General features: G+C 45.9%; 1 pseudogene; it reads right to left on the bottom strand.

The window, feature by feature from the left end:
• Window positions 1–911: 911 nt before the first annotated feature.
• Window positions 912–1,421, bottom strand: LOC144672658 (large ribosomal subunit protein uL15 pseudogene; annotated as a pseudogene).
• Between the last annotated feature and the right edge of the window lie 15,990 nt (window positions 1,422–17,411).

The following is a 17,411-nucleotide window of genomic DNA, read 5'->3' on the forward strand; positions in this document are numbered from 1 at the left end:
CCTGGGCGGCTCCTAATTTTAAAACAGTGCCCCCCCCCTAATTCTGGTCTCGCCCACAAGAGGAAACATCCTTTCCAAGTCCACCTTGTCAAGGCCGTTCAGGATCTTGTATACTTCAATCAAATCACCCCTCACTCTTCTAAACTCCAGTGGAAACAAGCCCAGTCTATCCAACCTTTCCTCATAAGACCATTCATTGGAAGTAATTATCAAGGCCAGTTCGCTGCTTTTCTCCTGCTGAGGAATCGTTTGAGCTGCTGATTTTTGTTTCTTCTTGAAGCCACGCGGTAGCCACTGTGCAATGGCACCAAGCTTGGACCCAGGCTGCGGGGTGTGTGGAAACCTATGCTTGCTAAAATGGAATTCTCCCAGTGCTTACTGCACTATTAATTTGAAGTTTTAAAGACTTTTTCAAGATTTGCTCACCCTTCCTCGATCATCGCCAGACTCTTTGACCTCAGTTCTGTTGAAGGGTCATGAGGACTCGAAACGTCAACTCTTTTCTTCTCCGCCGATGCTGCCAGACCTGCTGAGTTTTTCCAGGTAATTCTGTTTTTGTTTTGGATTTCCAGCATCCGCAGTAGTTTTTTGTTTTTATCTTTGACCCTGCTGATGGGTTGGGATGTTTCATGGACCACCGCGTTCTGTGCTGCAGCCCTCAGTAAGCTGAACAGCTGATTTCTTCTCTGCCTCTCGGCCTCCACACCTTCTCAGGATCTCTTTTGGTGATTTTCGAGTATGTTACTAAAATCTTCAGTCTTGGCGCCTTTTTTCAGGTCAGACTTGCAAACTTTTTCAAAGTCAATTTTCGGAGATTTCGGAATTCTTTCGCTGCTGCCACCATGTTGTGTGTATATTCGTTTTGACTGGCTAATGAAGGTTGCAGAGACGTTGGTGTGTCTGAACAATAATTATTTATTTATTTATTTATTTATAAAGTGACAGTATTTTATTCGTGCACCCAATTATAAAATTTATGCCATCAATACACAGGCTCCACCAACTTCCTTCATCTTCTCTCCAGCCTTCCTGCTGAAGAACTTTGCCTTGATAATGACTGGTTGTTCTGGCAGTCTTCCTGTGCCCAGGACTTTATAGTAATCAGCATGCACAACATCAATAACAGGTGCTGGTCCTCCAGGTTTCTTGGCACAGTTTAATCTGGTCTGCTCACTGACCAGTGTCCACAGCTTATCCAGATTTATGGTCGAACAGAACAACGGATTCTTCTTTAGATGATAATGTCTCATGCCAACTTTTCCAGAGTAACCTGGATGATATTTATCAAAGCTGATCCTGAGATGATGCATACCACCAGCATTGCCATGACCACCAGGATGTTTTCTGTGTTTGCCAATATGGCCATGGCCACGGCTAACGTGTCCTCTTAACTTCCTGGTTTAGCTCAATCTGGATGGCATCTTGGCTGATGACGCAAAAGAGAGAATAATTTCAATTCCACCATCTGCCATGGTAGGATGTAAACCCACATACCCAGAGACATTAGCCTATGCCTCTAGATTATTAGGCCAGTGATATTCCCACTAAGCCACCATCTTTCAATGCGCATAACTATTTACAGATACACAAGATAACAGGTGTTATTCAGCCAAAGCCACGGGCTTTCTCCTTCCAGACTCTTAGTCATGTTAACTCACTCTTCCATCATCATTTAGGTGATACTGTTTCTCCAGTCCCACACATTAACTCTTTCAGCCCTGAGCACCCTAACACGACAATGTAAGATTCAAAAGGATGTCGATTAGGGCCAGGGCAAGGTTAGGATAAGGTCATGTAAGGAGGTCAGATCGGCAAGACAGGGGGTGGGCTCATGGTTCAAATTCTGTTTTCTCCCAAAAATATACTTCATTCATAAAATTTATAAAAGTGCATTACACGACAGTTCAGATTTGACTTTACACAAAGTGCAATACCATTTAATTTCTTTCCATACAGCATGTAGCGCCCTGAGGTGCCTCACTACACTTTACATGTTTACAATATGAACTTGCATTTCGTGTCAAACATTCACATTTTACACGGTTTCTAACTCCTCGGTATCACCCGGCAGGAAGGCCTTAGACTGTGGCCTTTCCTCATTGAGCCTTTGAGGGGGATTCCCCAAGCTTTACTGCAGCCCCCAGCACTTAATCCTGGACCTTGGAATGTGCCAGTCTGCAACACTCGGTCATCAACAGCTCTTTGCACTGGAAGGCCAGCAAATTTCAGGCAGGCGTATGAAAGGACGTCTTTCACCAGATTGATGGTCCTCCAGCAGCAGTTGATGTTTATCTCGGTGTGCGTCCCGCCCCTGGGAACAGCGCTAAGTCCTGAGTATTGCTGAAGGAGATAGTTTGTCAAAGCTTTTCACCTTGCACTCATCAGGACAATCGCAAGAATATCTGACCTTACCAGAGGCACCTCTCTCTGACCCTACACAGGATTCCAACTGTTATTGCATCCTGCTTATTTTTGCATTGAGATATTTGGTATAAAGATGAAAGAAAGAAAGATACTTCATTTATATAGTGCCCTTCCGTGCCTTAGGACATCCCAAAATGCTTCCTAGCCGTGAAGTACTTTTTGAAGAATAGTCACTGCTGTAATGTAGGAAATGTGGCAACCAATTTGCGCACAGCAAGCCCCCAGGAACAGCGCTGCAATACTGACCAGATAATCTGTTTCTGTGATGTTGACCGAGGGATAAATATCGCTCAGGACACTGGGGAAAACCTCTTCGATCTGTGTCACCTGAAAGGAGGGCAGCAGCAGAATTCCCCACATTACTTGGAAGCCTTTATATAGCACCTTTAACGTCCTCGGGTTGGCCTAAAGCACTTTACAGCCAACGAATACCTTGAGACCTCATTTGACGGCATTGCCCAGGCAGTGCTGGTGTCTCTGTAGCAAACTAACCAGGTAACACTTGAGAGAGGAGAGACTGGGTTAAATTAGGCCACAGTAGTGACAAGGCAGTTCCGAGTTGTTTTTTAAAAATTCATTGTCTATGGTGGGCTGAATTTTTAGGCCCCACATGGGGATAGGAGGGAGGCCTTGTGGCACAGTGGGTAGCGTGCTTCCTGCTGGACCAGAAGCACTGGGTTCAAGTCCCACTCCAGGACTTGATGGCCACGGAAGGTGCGTTCAAAATGTGGCCGAACAGGTTGATTATCAGTCTATAAACCCTTCCAATACGCCTGGTGGCAGGTGGTAAGAGCGGGAGAGTTTGCTGGTCAGCCCTATACAGAAGGCAATGGCAAACCACTATAGCGCTTTGCCAAGCATAATCATGGATCACCCCAATGGAAGTCCAGGATCGCCAACGTCCTCTTAAGGACATGGTACCTGAAGGAGTCTGTCTGGAGGTGGCCTTCCATGTGGTAGAGCGGAGGATGAGTGCTCCAGGCAGGCTTAGAGGCACTCCCTGCCTGACTGTTTTCAGCAGCAGCTACAGGGCCACCCTGTAGAAGGGTTTCCCTCCACAATGGTAGCATGGCTGCTGAGGTAATTTTTTTGAGTTAAGATGCATAAGGTTGGGGTGAGGAGGCCTCTATCTTGGGGCTTGTACTTACCTAAAAAGGCATCCTATTCTTCTGTGCGGAAGAGCCTCCTATTGGTCCTCCATCCTTAATAGGGTGGTGAGTGACCTCAGGCCATTAATTGGCCAATTGTGGGATATCACTGTTGGGTGACTGTTTGCCTCACTGTGCGGGTTTCTGATCCCATTTGGCCCTGACATTGGGATCCCAAAGCCTGCTGGGAAAATCCTACCCATTGACTCTGGACTTAGTTTATGAAATTGCATTTAAAAATATCTTATTACAACCTCAGCACAGCTTCATTACCAAAATGCTGCTTTTAAACTGCAAACGCAGTGGTAAACAGTGCAGCCAATCCACACACACAGAGCAAACCTACAAATGGCATTTGAGGTGAATGGCCAGTTTAGGTAGCTTGTTCATGCTGTGATGGCTGTTGGGGAAATGTTGGCCAGGATACCAGAAAACTCGAAGAGTCATACGGACTCGAAACGTTAACTCTGTCTTTCTCTCCACAGATGCTGTCAGACCTGCTGAGGATCACTGAGTAACTGTGCCCAGGAAAATCACCAACGTACAATATACACCTCCAGGCGTTCTCTCCGCTGGGTTTCCAAGAGGCCGTGGATATGGTACTGTGTGCAGACAGCTGTATTTACATCTTGTTTACACGTAGACGTTTCAGCGTTTAACTGCATTTAGTCTGAACTGCAGTGGGACTACAGGCTGCTCTGACACTGTAGCAGCACTTCAGGGAAGAGGCCCTGCAGTATAACCCCTGGGAAACTTGCCTTTGAGTCCCCAGCCTCTCTGGGGAAAGGACCTGCATTCTACTTGGGATCGCCGCACAATAGTATGGTTAATTTCTGAAATTGATCATTTGGGGAAATCGCACGGGTGTGAACCCTTCCCCTTCCACTTCTCATCATACCACTCAATGGCTCATCGTGATACTGTTCATGATGGCTTCTTGCTATCCTATCTATTTGGCATTTTGACAGTACCCCATAGACACGCAATTAACACGTGAAGAATGAGCACAGACAAAGGTTATTTGGCAGTGTTTACACACCTCACGAGTCTTATCCAACCTTACTTCATCCCACCCGATCTGCATTTGATCCTTTCTCCCTCATGCGTTTATCTAGCTTCCCCTTAAATGCATCTCTGATATTTGCCCGCAACTACTCCTTACGGTAGCGAATTCCATCTCAACAGAGGAACACAGGACTTAGGAGCGGGAGTAGGCCATTCAGCCCTTCGAGCTTGTTCTGCCATTCAGTAAGGCTATGGCTGTGTCTCAACTCCACTTTCCTGCTCCGCCCATAACCATCAACTCCCTTGTTGATCAAAAATCTGTCTAACTCTGCCTAGAATAAATTCAGTGGCGCATCCTCCACTGTTTTCTGGGGAAGAGAATTCCTCAGACTAATGACCCTCTGAGAGAATAAAAATTGCCCTCATCTCCGCCCTAAACAGTGTTATTCTCAATTATTCTAAATAGTATTATTCTTATTCCCAAACTAAGTCCCTTGGTTTTATGGTCTCTCCCATAAGTGGAAGCACCCTCCCAGTATCTACCCTGTCAAATCCCCTCAGGATCTTGTATGTTGCAATAAGATCACCTCTCATTCTTCCAAACTCCACTGGGCGTAGGCCCAACCTGTCCAACATAAGATAAGCCCCTCAGCGCAGGAATATTGTAACCACTCTCTGGCTATAAGTTCTTCCTGAATTCCATATTGGATTTATTTGTGATTATTATATTTATGGTCCCTAGTTTTCAACTGCCCCATAAGCAGAAGCATCTCCATGACAACGCTATGAAATCTCTTCTAAATCAAAGGGATTTAGACAGACTAAGTGAGTAGGCAAGAGAATGGCAGATGGAATATAATGTGAAAAAATGTGAAGTTATCCACTTTGGAAGAAAAAACAGAAATGCAGAGTATTCCTTAAATGGGGAGAGGTTGGGAAGCACTGTGTATTGATCCCAGCTGAGGTTAGCCCTGGAAAAGCCTGATCCCAGGGTGGAACCCAGCTTGATAGATCCTAACTTTGTTTGTTTAGATACGTGGAGAGGGGCTACTGAACAGAGTCACCAGAGTCAGCTAATGAACTTCTAACAAAAGAATGAAACATTTATTTAACAAGAAAAGGTGAACAATATTACAATACTCCTTCACCCACCACTAAACCTTTACAGATATATACAGATTAGTAAGGATAATGCAAGTTACAAAAGTTATCTTATACTCTAATGTTCACAATAAGTACACAGTCCATATAAACCAATAGGCAACCTGTGTTCAGACACACCACACTCTGAAATCATGCCATCTCAACCAGATGCTATGGATCTCTTATCAACTCCCCCAAGACGCTTGTCCCACCGTGAGCCAACCAGTCTCACTGAGCTCCGTCTTTCACATGAGGGTTTCCAATCTCCACTCTCCAAGAACTCACTTTGGAATCTTCTCCCAAACTGACACTTTCTCTCAGACACCTTCCGCAAGGGTCCACCTCCTGGGTTTCAAACTCTCCTTCAGACGTTCCTCTTCCCTGGGTCACCATATGCATTCAAGCTGTCTTCCACAAACTCTCTCTCACTGACTCAGCTGTCATAAGTACACTACTGTTTCACATGCCTGTAGCAAAGAGTTACAGACCTTCAGCTGTCTCTTTGGACCTTCTTGCCTCTTGCAAGCTGTTCGCGCTTTAAGCCTGCTTTCTGCAGATTTTGTCTCCTTAAATCTGAAGCTTGGAGCCTATCTCTCTGCCTCTCACTCTTAACTTCATTTAAAGGACCTTTTCCAAGTTCCTGTACTTCCTTTGACTAGAAGGTCGGCTTGGGACTTTCTCCTGTTCCACTCCCCTGGATTCTGGGGCCTTTTCTTTAGCTTGGGACTTGCCTATCTGTCCCTTTTGCTCCAGTCTCTCTCTGGCAGCTACTTTCAACCAATTTTACCTTGGGACTGGCTATTTGTCACTTCTAGGTGGCTTCTGTTTGGCAACTGTCTTCAAACTGAACTCAAAACTGCTGTTCCTTTATTTTTTCTGTGCGTGTGTGGGTGGGACCTGCCTCTCTGGACCCCTGTTGCTAGGCAACAGCCCAGCTTCTCTACTGTTGCTTGTCTAACTTAGCTCCAGCAGTCGTCAACCACTCATTAGAAATGCAGACACGTTTTAAAGTGAAACTAAAACTCAATTTGACCTTTCCTTAACACAGTGATGCAGAAATACAAATCAAAGTTAAACTTTAAAGCTAAAACTCATTCCTAACACCCACAAATACCAATATAACTTACTTAAACTAACTCTATTTCCTAATAGCTATTTTTAAAATTTCCTAATGATGTCCAGAGGGACCTGGGTGTCGTTGTTCATGAGTCACTGAGAAGCTAACACGTAGGAGCAGCGAGCAATTGGGAAGGAAAATGATATGTTTGGCTTTATTGTGAGTGGATGTGAGTACAGGAATAAAGATGTCTTGCTACAATTTTAAAGAGCCTTGGTGAGACCGCACCTGAAGTATTGTGTACAGTTTTGGTCTCCTAACCTAAAGAAGGGCGTACTTGCCATAGAGGAGCACACCAAAGGTTCACCAGACTGATCCCTGGGGTGGCTGGATTGTCCTGTCAGGAGAGATTGAGGAAATTGGGCCTGTATTCACTGGAGTTTAGAAGAATGAGAGGCTATCTCATTGAAACGCACAAACTTCTTACAGGGCTCGATATGGGTAGATGGAGGAAGAATGTTTCCCTTGGCTGGGGGCTGCTGTCTAGAACCAGGGGACACAGTCTTAGAATAAGGAGAAGGCCATTTAGGCCTGAGATAAGGAGGAATTTCTTCACTCAGAGGGTGGTGACCCTTTGGAATTCTCTACCGCAGAGGGCTGTGGAAGCTCAATCATTGAGCATGTTCAAAACAGAGATTGATAGATTTCTTGATTGGAATGATATCGAGAGATATAGAGATAGTGTGGAAAAATGGCGTGGTGGTAGGAATCAGCCATGATCTAATTGAATGGCGGAGAGGGGGCTTGAAGGACCGAATGGCCTAATCCTACTCCAATTTCCTATATTTCTGTGTTCTCTTTATCATTGTAAAGGCCTCTATCAGGTAACGCCCCCCCTACCCCCCCCCCTCACAATCTTCTCTTTTCTAGAGAAATGAGCCTCAGCTTGTTGAGTCTTTCCTGCTAGGCATGGGGCTGGATTTTCATCCCCGAGCTACAAGAAGAAACAGCGAAAGATTCCACATTACAGAAACTGTGGAAAGCCATCATCGAAGAGTGACCGATTTCAATTCAGCATGTCCACGAACATGTGAGAACATTTTGGCCTTATCGAGATGAGCTAGACATCTCCCGGAGAGTCAGTTTTAAAGGCAGGCAGGTCATCATACCTTAATCTTTGCAACCTGATGTTCTTCAACAACTTCATCACCCCACACATGGGAACAGACTGGACAAGATGTGCAAGAGAGACAGCCTATTGGCCGCGTGTGAACAATGACATTGAAGTCGTTGTCAAGAGGTTTGAACCGTAAAGAGTCAGCACAAAGAACCACATGAAGTTCCTACCCATCCTTGGACCAAAACCACATCCGACCTCATTCGTGTCCATGGCACTGACTTCATAGTCATCGTCGGCTACTTTACCAAGTATCCCATTATTCAACAATTGAGCAACATGTCAAACACGACTGTCACGCACACTTTAAGTGCCAGTTTCAGTTAACTTGGTGTGCCTAGAGAGATAATTATGGATAAAGGTCCACAATTTATTGGTAAGCCATTTTAGGAGATGTGTGAGAGATGGAATCGATCACACTACTTCTTCTCCTCATTACCCTGGATCTAACGGCTTAGCTGAAGGAATGTTTCGCATGGTAATTCCCTAATTCTCGAATGTAGACAGACCAAGCAAGATTTAAACATTGCAGTGTTACATCTGAGAGCAACACCCTCCAGTGCAACAACTCCATCACTGGCAGAGCTCATGTTTGGCAGAGCAGTGCCTTTCTCACCCATTCTACTCTCTAGGAAACTAGAGAGCAACTTTTGAAACAGCAAGGGAAGATGACAAACATACACGGTAACAATGCAGCTACAGAATTGTCAAGTTTTGAGTTGGACAAGAAGTTTGCATCAGGGATTCCACTGCAGGTACATGGCAACCAGTCAAGGTGACAAGGATTTGTTTGGAACCAAGGTCCAATGAAGTCATTACACACAAAGGCACAATGGTGAGGCATAACCGAGGACAAATCAGATCCATTCCAGCGAGGACAAAATCCCAAATGCAACCAGGAACAACACCTAAGAATGACAATCCCACAGATCACAACGAGCAATTAAAGAAACTTCCAAACAAGGTTACCATTACAAGATCTGGGCGTATCAGCAGATTATTCCTGTGCTTTAGAGACTCATAGATTCCTCAGTTCCATACACTTATGTAATGGTAACTGAACATGAACATGTATTGTAAATAGTGATACTTCGTTGGAAGGAGGGAAAGTACCTTGAAGAAGAAAGGCGGATGTTGTAAATGCCTTTAAGGGACAGCACCATGACATCACTAGAAGGGGAGTGTGTCATGAGATCCAGTCTTATTTTACTTTTGCTTGTGAGTAGAACACAGAGACACACAGCTCTGCTGCTGATGTCTTTGAGCTCTCTACCTGTGTATATTTGGGCAGAACATTTTGCTCGGTTTGTGGGCACATGCCCCCGAAATGCCCGAGTGTAAAATAGCGCGCGATGACATCGGGCGAGCGTCCAGTGCACGTCATTGTGCACTCGTGTGATATTTCAGTCGGTGGGGCATGCGCGAGAGTCGGCAGCACGCCCACTGCCAATTAAGAGGCTTATTAAGGCCAGTAATGTATTCGTTAACCTGGACTTTTCGCTGCCCGTCTAACATTACGGTTGGCGGGTGGGCGAATCGGCCAGGCAGCCTTCGGATTTTTGAGGAACTCTCATCCGAGGGCGGGACGAATTTTCCGATATTAGGTTAAAAAAAAAGTTTGGGCCAAATTTTTATAATAAACGTGTTTAGGTGAGTGAGTCCAATGTGTGGACATCTTTTTCTGCGTTTTAAAACCTTTTTATGATGGTTTTGAAATTTTCAACTCTGTGAGGCAGCTCTCTGCCTACAGGGAGCTTTCGTTGCGTGCTCCCCCTGTCCCCAGCGCTGGCTTCAGCGCTCGACTTCCTCCCGCCCCCCCCACTCCAGCAGCGCTGAGCCCTTCAGTGCACGTTTCACACTGGGATGCCCACTCATTGGCCAGCCAGCGTGAAATCGTGGTCAGGGGCCGATCACAGGCAGTGGGCTGTTACCTGGTTGCTCCCGGACCCACCCACCGCGCCCGCCCGACCCCCTCAAAACTCTGCCCATGTTCTCATGTGTCTATTCGAAATAAATGAACACAGAACGTGTTTACACAACCCCTGATGAGCAATTGGTGTTTATGTCAGTATAACAACATGACAGGCATGAAAAGGCCCAAAGGGGGTGGGGGGACATACTTCGGCATGGGGGTCTCGAGAGGGACCTTTTGAACTTAACTTTCAAAAGGTCCCCTCAATGCAGCCTAAAGTTCATGACGCTTCTGAGCTGCCATGAGCCGTGACTCTTGAAAAGTGGCCCCGACTCCATGAAAGTTGTGGGGGACTAGGAAGTAGCGATTCCCATAATGAAGTCGGCCAGGTCAGGGGTTCAGGGTGTCGGCTCATGACCCGAGCCAACCCGCACTCTTAAAAGGCGCTCCTTAAAATCTGAAAACCCCGGGAATGGGGTCGAGAATCCTGGAATCCGCCCGCTATTTTTAAAGGGCTCCCAAGGCATCCTGGCTGGGTGAAGATCCCGCTCATGATCTCTCAGATCTGGCATGAATCCTGTAAATCTTTTCTGCACCTTCTCCAGTGTGTTTATACCCTTCCCCCAACATGGAGACCAGGACTGTGCACTCGGCCCAAAAGCTGAATCCGCAACCTTAATTTTAGTTTAGGTTTCCGAGGCCTTCTACCTTTTCTTTTAAATCACTAAAGGTTAGCTTATAGGCATGGAAATTGGTCCTCATTGAGTCCCTTGCCCAAGGGGCCCTATGTTCCATACCTTCATAGATGCCTGATCCCAAATTAAATCAAAAGATTTTTAGGCTTTCCTGGTAGCCACCTAAAACTGGCATTAAGCCCCTTCTGTATGTTAATGACTTCTTAAAATTTATTCTTTCATGGGATGTGGAGGTCACTGGCAAGGCCAGCATTTGTTGCCCATCCCTAATTGCCCTTGTACTGATTGGCTTGCTTGTCCATTTCAGAGGGAAGTTAAAAGTCAACCACATTGTTGTGGGTTTGAAGTCACATGTAGGCCAGACCAGGTCAGGATGGCAGATTTCCTTCCCTAAAGGACATTAGTGAACCAGATGGGTTTTTACGACAATCAATTCATGGTCCCATGACTTTTAAGCTTTTAAGATTCAAATTCCATCAGTTGTCGTGTCCCCAGAGCATTAGCCTGGGACTCTGAATTACTAGTCCAGTGACATTACCTCTACGCCACCATCTCAAGCTCTGCTTCTGAAATTGTGAGTGAAGCAGGGGCGATGAGAATGTTCTGATCCACTCAAACGTTCCTGGCCTGGGTGCGGCCTAACAAGTGGCTGCCAACAAAAGGCACCGGTTTTCTTTTTCCAAAACAAAAGGACTCCTATTTGGTAGCTAGAGGGAACAGAAGTACCCTTGCGAGCTCCACAACACTCATCTGTTTTTCCTTCCGTATTTGAAGGGCCACTGTCAGTGAAGCAAGTGGCCCAAATTAGATGGATTGGAAGCTGACAAGTTACCTCTGGAGCTGTGACACATGCTAGCAGCTCACGCCATTAACGAGGCCTGAGGCCCAATTGTGGGTGAACTGGAGTTTTCACCCTGGATTATATAGATGTCCCTGGCATGTGGCTTGAACTCAAAGCTTCTTTGACTCCGAGGGAGACCCGATGAGCCTGTCTATTATCTCGAAGGGGATTTCCCTCTGCCTGTGCAATGGGTGTGGGGAGGGAAGGGTGCCTGCGTTAATAGTGGGACAGGCCAAGGAACATTGTTTTAAACGAAGTCCGCCTGAGCATCCCAGATCCCATCACAGGTTTAGGGAGTGAGAAGGCACATGGGAAGGGACATGACTTCAAACCATGTGCCAATGGGCCACCCCCAAAGGCACAAAAATGCCCTCAGTCGAGAAATGGGCCTGGCACTAAGGGGTTCCCACCCTCCAGGATTGGCCTGGGGTCTCCAGGAATTGAAGATCAATCTCCAGGGCACTGCTGTCTGCAACTCTGGAGGAGAATCATCGGGAGATTACAAAAGATTGGGGTTTTGTTTTTGTCATATTCTTTGAACCCAATATAAAAATATTGAATATGGGGATAAAGGGGCTGTTTGGCTGACAGTCGAACATCACCCAATTGGGTAATGGGTCTTTTTGCTTTCCAATTGGTGTAGGAAGGCGGTAAGTGTTTGTTCCTCAAAGTTTGGAGTTAGTTCCAATTTCTACGTCGCGTAGCCCACTGCGCACTTACTAAAAATGACCAATTAGCTGAATTCAGATCAATTCGGGCACCTCTGAAATCTACACTGATGAGAGGGGGGGCAGATAAATTTACACTTCATTGTCGAGGCTCCCATGAGATTTGAACGCAAAATTAGTGATCAATCAGCGCGTGTGGAGTGTACACAAGCAAGCACTTATTGTCTTCAGGAGAGGGGGAGGGGAGAAAGCAATAATAAATCAGCCAAGAAGATTTCCTGCTTTGTTAAGTTGAATAACTGCCAATTGGGCTGGAGTGGAGTCTGACTCTTGTGGCGTCGCCCAGCACCTTGACGGAATGAGCTACTGTGGAGACGAATGTATATACGTCACAAGGGTGGATGTGTTAGCGAATAATGGCTGGAGTGTTGGGGGGGGGTGGGGGGTGGGGGGTGGGGGGGGGGGTGGAAGGGTGGGTGCAAGTCATGTGATGAAACTTCCAGGAATACATTTAATGGGAATTGGCCAACCTACCGATCACTCTCTCTTTGCTGCAAACTGCCTCGTGCAGATTTTGCAGGGTGGGGGAGATTGGAGGGAATCGCCTCTGTGGCCAGGTTCAAACACTGACTAGTTGGGTGCAGTATAATGAGGCTCCTTTGGAATGGTGTTCCAATGTGAGCCAAAAGCTTCAGGAGGGGTAATTTTTTTTTTATTCACGGGATGTGGGCTTTGCTGGCTAGGCCAGCATTTACTGCCCATCCCTAGTTGCCCTTGAGAAGGTGGTGGTGAGCTGCCTTCTTGAACCGCTTCAGTCCATGTGGTGTAGGTACACCCACAGTGCTGTTAGGGAGGGAGTTCCAGGATTTTGACCCAGCGACAGTGAAGGAACGGTGATATATGTCCAAGTCAGGGTGGTGAGTGGCTTGGAGGGGAACTCCCAGATGGTGCTGTTCCATGTATATGCTGCCCTTGTCCTTCTAGACGGTAGCAGTTATAGGGTTGGAAGGTGTTGTCCAAGGTGGCTTGGTGAGTTTCTGCAGTGCATCTGGTAGATGGTACACACTGCTGCTACTGTGCGTTGGTGGTGAATGTTTGTGGATGGGGCACCAACGAAGCAAGCTGCTTTGTCCTTAAAGGTGTCAAGCTTCTTGAGTGTTGTGGGAGCTGCACTCATTCAGGCAAGTGGGGAGTATTCCATCACACTTCTGACTGGTGCCTTGTAGATGGTAGACAAGCTCTGGGGAGTCAGGAGGTGAGTTACTCACCGCAGGATTCCCAGCTTCTGACCTGCTCTTGCAGCCAAAGTATTGTTATGGCTAGTCCAGTTCAGTTTCTGGTCAATGGTAACCCCAGGATGTTGATAGTGGGGGATTCAGCGATGATAATGCCATTGAATGTCAAGAGGGTTAGATTCTTTTTTGTTGGAGATGGTCATTGCCTGACACCTATGTGGCGCAAATATTACTTGCCACTTGTCAGCCCAAGACTTAATATTGCCCAGGCCTTGCTTCATTTGGACATGGTATTGCTTCAGTATCTGAGGAGTCACGAATGGTGCTGAACATTGTGCAATCATCAGTGAACATCTCCACTTCTGACCTTATGATGGAAGGAAGGTCATTGATGAAGCAACTGAAGATGGTTGGGCTGAGGACACTACCCTGAGGAACCCCTGCAGTGATCTCCTGGAGCTGAGATGATTGACCTCCAACAGCCACAACCATCTTCCTTTGAGCTAGGTATGACTCCCACTAGCGGGGGTACTGTTGAGGGGGTGGGGGAGGGGCGCGCGTGCGGTACTGTGTGGAAATGTGGGGAGAACACCTATTACTTTACTCTGAAGAACACATTGACAGTGTCGTTGGTGGCTCCAGGATCTATATTTAACAAACCCACTGCACAACGTTTCAAGCTGTTACATTCTGGGTTTTTATTTTGGTCTGAAAATCCTCATGAGGGTTTTCTCATTGCCTCATTGCTTATTTACGACTCGAATGTTTAAGTACAAGGGAAAACAGTCATAGCAGCTGCCACGCAAAGGTTAAAACACAATTTAAGGAATAAGGACATGGGTAAAATGATCATTGTTAATGTTTGGAGTGAGTTACTGCCATGAAAACAAAATTACAGATGCCTTTCAGTCTCTAGCCCCAGGCAATGAATTAGAGATGAGTTAACCTGAAGAAAAATGCAGCTGGGTAAAATGCAGTTAATGTCGAGAGCAGAGAGGCATTCTGCTTTTAGAAATTGTTCGACTTAAAACAAATAGATAATTCATGCCTCTCTAACCAACGTGGAACATTTTTGACTGTCCCTGTAGTGCAACACACATTATCCTGTTTTTCGAAGTCAAACAAATTTTAATATAGTGACTGGGGGCTTTGATACTTAAAGGCGCCCAGAGTGGATCTTCTACTGGTTCAGCACAAGTTCATCCGCTGGTTAATTCCTCCCCGTGCGTAGGTAATATTTGCCAGGGTAAAATATATGCACTTTAGCTTGCGAAGATTGACTGCAGCATCCTGAAGATGAATAGTTTTCAAACGGAAAATGTAATTCCAGTTGCAGTTTCCAAGTCTGCAGCCCAAGACCAGGCATTAAGCCATTGTTAAAAGGTGGGAAAGAAAATTGGTAATTGCTCTTATACTGTGGGTCTGCCTTAGACACCGGTAGAGCTGTGCTGGTCACTCTGTTAACTGGTCCGAGCATCTGATGTCCAGGGGTGTGCCAACCTGCCCAGTATCTGATTAATCAGTAGCAGTGCAGTGTTGACTGTGGCTCAGTGGACACTCCCACCTCCTGGGTCAGATGTTTGTGGGTTCAGGTCCGACGTCAGCGGCTGGGACACAAAATCTAAGCTGACACTCCCAAGGGAGTACAGCGCTGCCAGAAGCGCTGGCTTCCAGGCTCTGTCTGAAAGATCCCATGACACATTTTCAGAGAAGAGCAGAGGCGATCTCTCTGACTGGGCAACCACCTTGTGGAACGCCTTTGTTCTGTCCGCAAGCGTGACCCCGAGCTTGTAATCGCCTGCCATTTTAATTCTCCACCTCTCTGCCATGCTGGCCTCTCTGTCCTCAGTCTCCTGAAGAATTCCAATGAAGCTCAACATAAGCTTGAGGAACAGCACCTCATCTATAGGTACTTTACAGTCTTCGGGACTCAATATTGAGTTCAACAATTTCTGACTATAATCTCTGTCCCCAATTTGGTCCCCCTTTTCCTTTGCATGTTTTGGTTTGGTGTACAATTTTGGGCTCCTTAAGGAAGGATGTACTTGTCTTAGAGGGAGAGCTACAAAGGTCCACTTGGCTTACTGCCGGCATGAGATCAGCCATAATCTTATTGAATGACAGTGCAGGCTGGAGGGGCCGATTGGCCAACTCCTGCGCCCAATTCGTATGTTCCAAAGCTTTTTGATGAAGATTGTGTAAAATGGATTAGACTGGAATAGGAGTTTAGAAGGACGAGAGGGGTTCTCAATGAAACATATAAAATTCTTAAATGGTTTGACATGCTTGATGCTGAGAGGCGCTTTCCTCTGGCTGGAGAGTCCAGAACTAGTGGTCATAATCTCAAGATAAGGAGTCAGCCATTTAGGACTGAGATGAGGAGAAATTTCTTCACTCAAAGGGTTTCCAATCTTTGGACTCTCTACCCCAGAGGGTAGTGGATGCTCTGTTGATGAATATATTCATGTCAAAGATTGACAGATTTGGGGGTACTAGGGGAATCAAGGGGTATGGGAATAGGGTGGGAATGTGGAGTTGAGGTAAAAGTTCCCCATGATCGTGTTGAATGGCGGAGCAGGCTCGAGGGGCCGTATGGTCTACCCCTGCTCCAATTTCTTATGTCCTCATTCTTTGAGCACATTCTCCTCTTAAACCATATGTTTCACCCTAATGGCCACCTGAAACTTCTTTTTTTTATGCCTGGTGAATATCTTTGTTAAACATTTCTTTCATTGTACATATTATTCATATGGATCCCAACAACACTTCTCATCAACTCGCTCACAGGATATGGGTGACACGGACAAAGCCGTATATATTGCTCACTCTAGTCACCCTGCGAAGATGGCGACCTTTTACCACTGTCTTGAGGTGTCACTGTAGAGGGCATTAAGTGGCAACTGCACAGTGTGAGACTGGAATCATGTTTAGGCAAGAGCAGGTGGGAGTGGAGGGCGGGTGAGGGGGGTGGGAGGCTCCCTTTGCTAAAGAACTTCCGTAATGTTTTCTGGGTTTTGACGAAAATTGGTAGGTTTTGTGATCATTTTTCTTGTGCAGACCCACAAATGAACTGATGTATTGGATTCAGTTTCACAGTTTGCCGTGGTGGGACCATAAACTCACGATCTCATAAGACCATAAGACATAGGAGCAGAAATTAGGCCATTCGGCCCATCGAGTCTGCCCCGCCATTCAATCATGGCTGATAGGTTTCTCAACCCCATTCTCCCGCCTTCTCCCCGTAATCTCTGGGTTCTTAGTCCAGTACCATTACTACTATGCCCACAATACCCTCTTCCACTAGTGTCTGTGTGGACTACTTAAATCATCCGTTCACAGGCCTCACACTCTTGTGATAGCAGTGAAAATGGTCTGTTGTGCTCGTCAAGAAAGCGGGTGTTTGTGATGAGGAATGGTGTCTGCATCAAGCACTCCCAGTTCAGGCATGGTGCCTCATAGCCTCATTAGAGGCTGGAAACTCATTACAATATTTAGGAAAATGTTATTCTGTCAGAGCCATGAAGAGATCTGAAATATGAGTGTTGTCGCCTTCTATTTTAATTGTTCTCGGTTCAAATCTGTTGGAAAAGATTGATTTGAACTGCACATTTTACTTTAGACTTCCCTGAAACAGCTTATTAGAGAGACAATTCTGACAATTCTGAATGCCCTATTTTTAAAAATTAATTCGCGGGATGTGGGCTTCGCTGGCTGGGCCAGCATTTATTGCCCATCCCTAGTTGCCCTTGGGAAGGTGGTGGTTTTGAGCTGCCTTCTTGAACCGCTGCAGCCCATGTGTATTTGTTGTATTCTCAAAAAAAGACCTTTTATCTGTACAGAGGAATTAAGACAATGGATAATATGTTAGGAAAGTAAGAAAGATTGGCAATTATACGGTACTTTTTAATGACCTCAGGGCATCGCAATAGTCACTGGTGTAACGTAGAAGTTGGTTATTAATTTCATGAGAACACAACAAGCTAAATTTCCAGAAGGAAGTCAGATGCTCAATGATTCCTTTCCCTGACAACTCTTGCCTCACCTCTTCTAGTCTCACTTTGAATATAAATTGCAAGGAGTCCGTGAGTTTTTCATGTGAAAGATGC

The sequence above is a fragment of the Cetorhinus maximus genome, chromosome 3 (assembly GCF_964194155.1).
Source record: "Cetorhinus maximus chromosome 3, sCetMax3.hap1.1, whole genome shotgun sequence".
Classification (NCBI taxonomy): domain Eukaryota; kingdom Metazoa; phylum Chordata; class Chondrichthyes; order Lamniformes; family Cetorhinidae; genus Cetorhinus; species Cetorhinus maximus.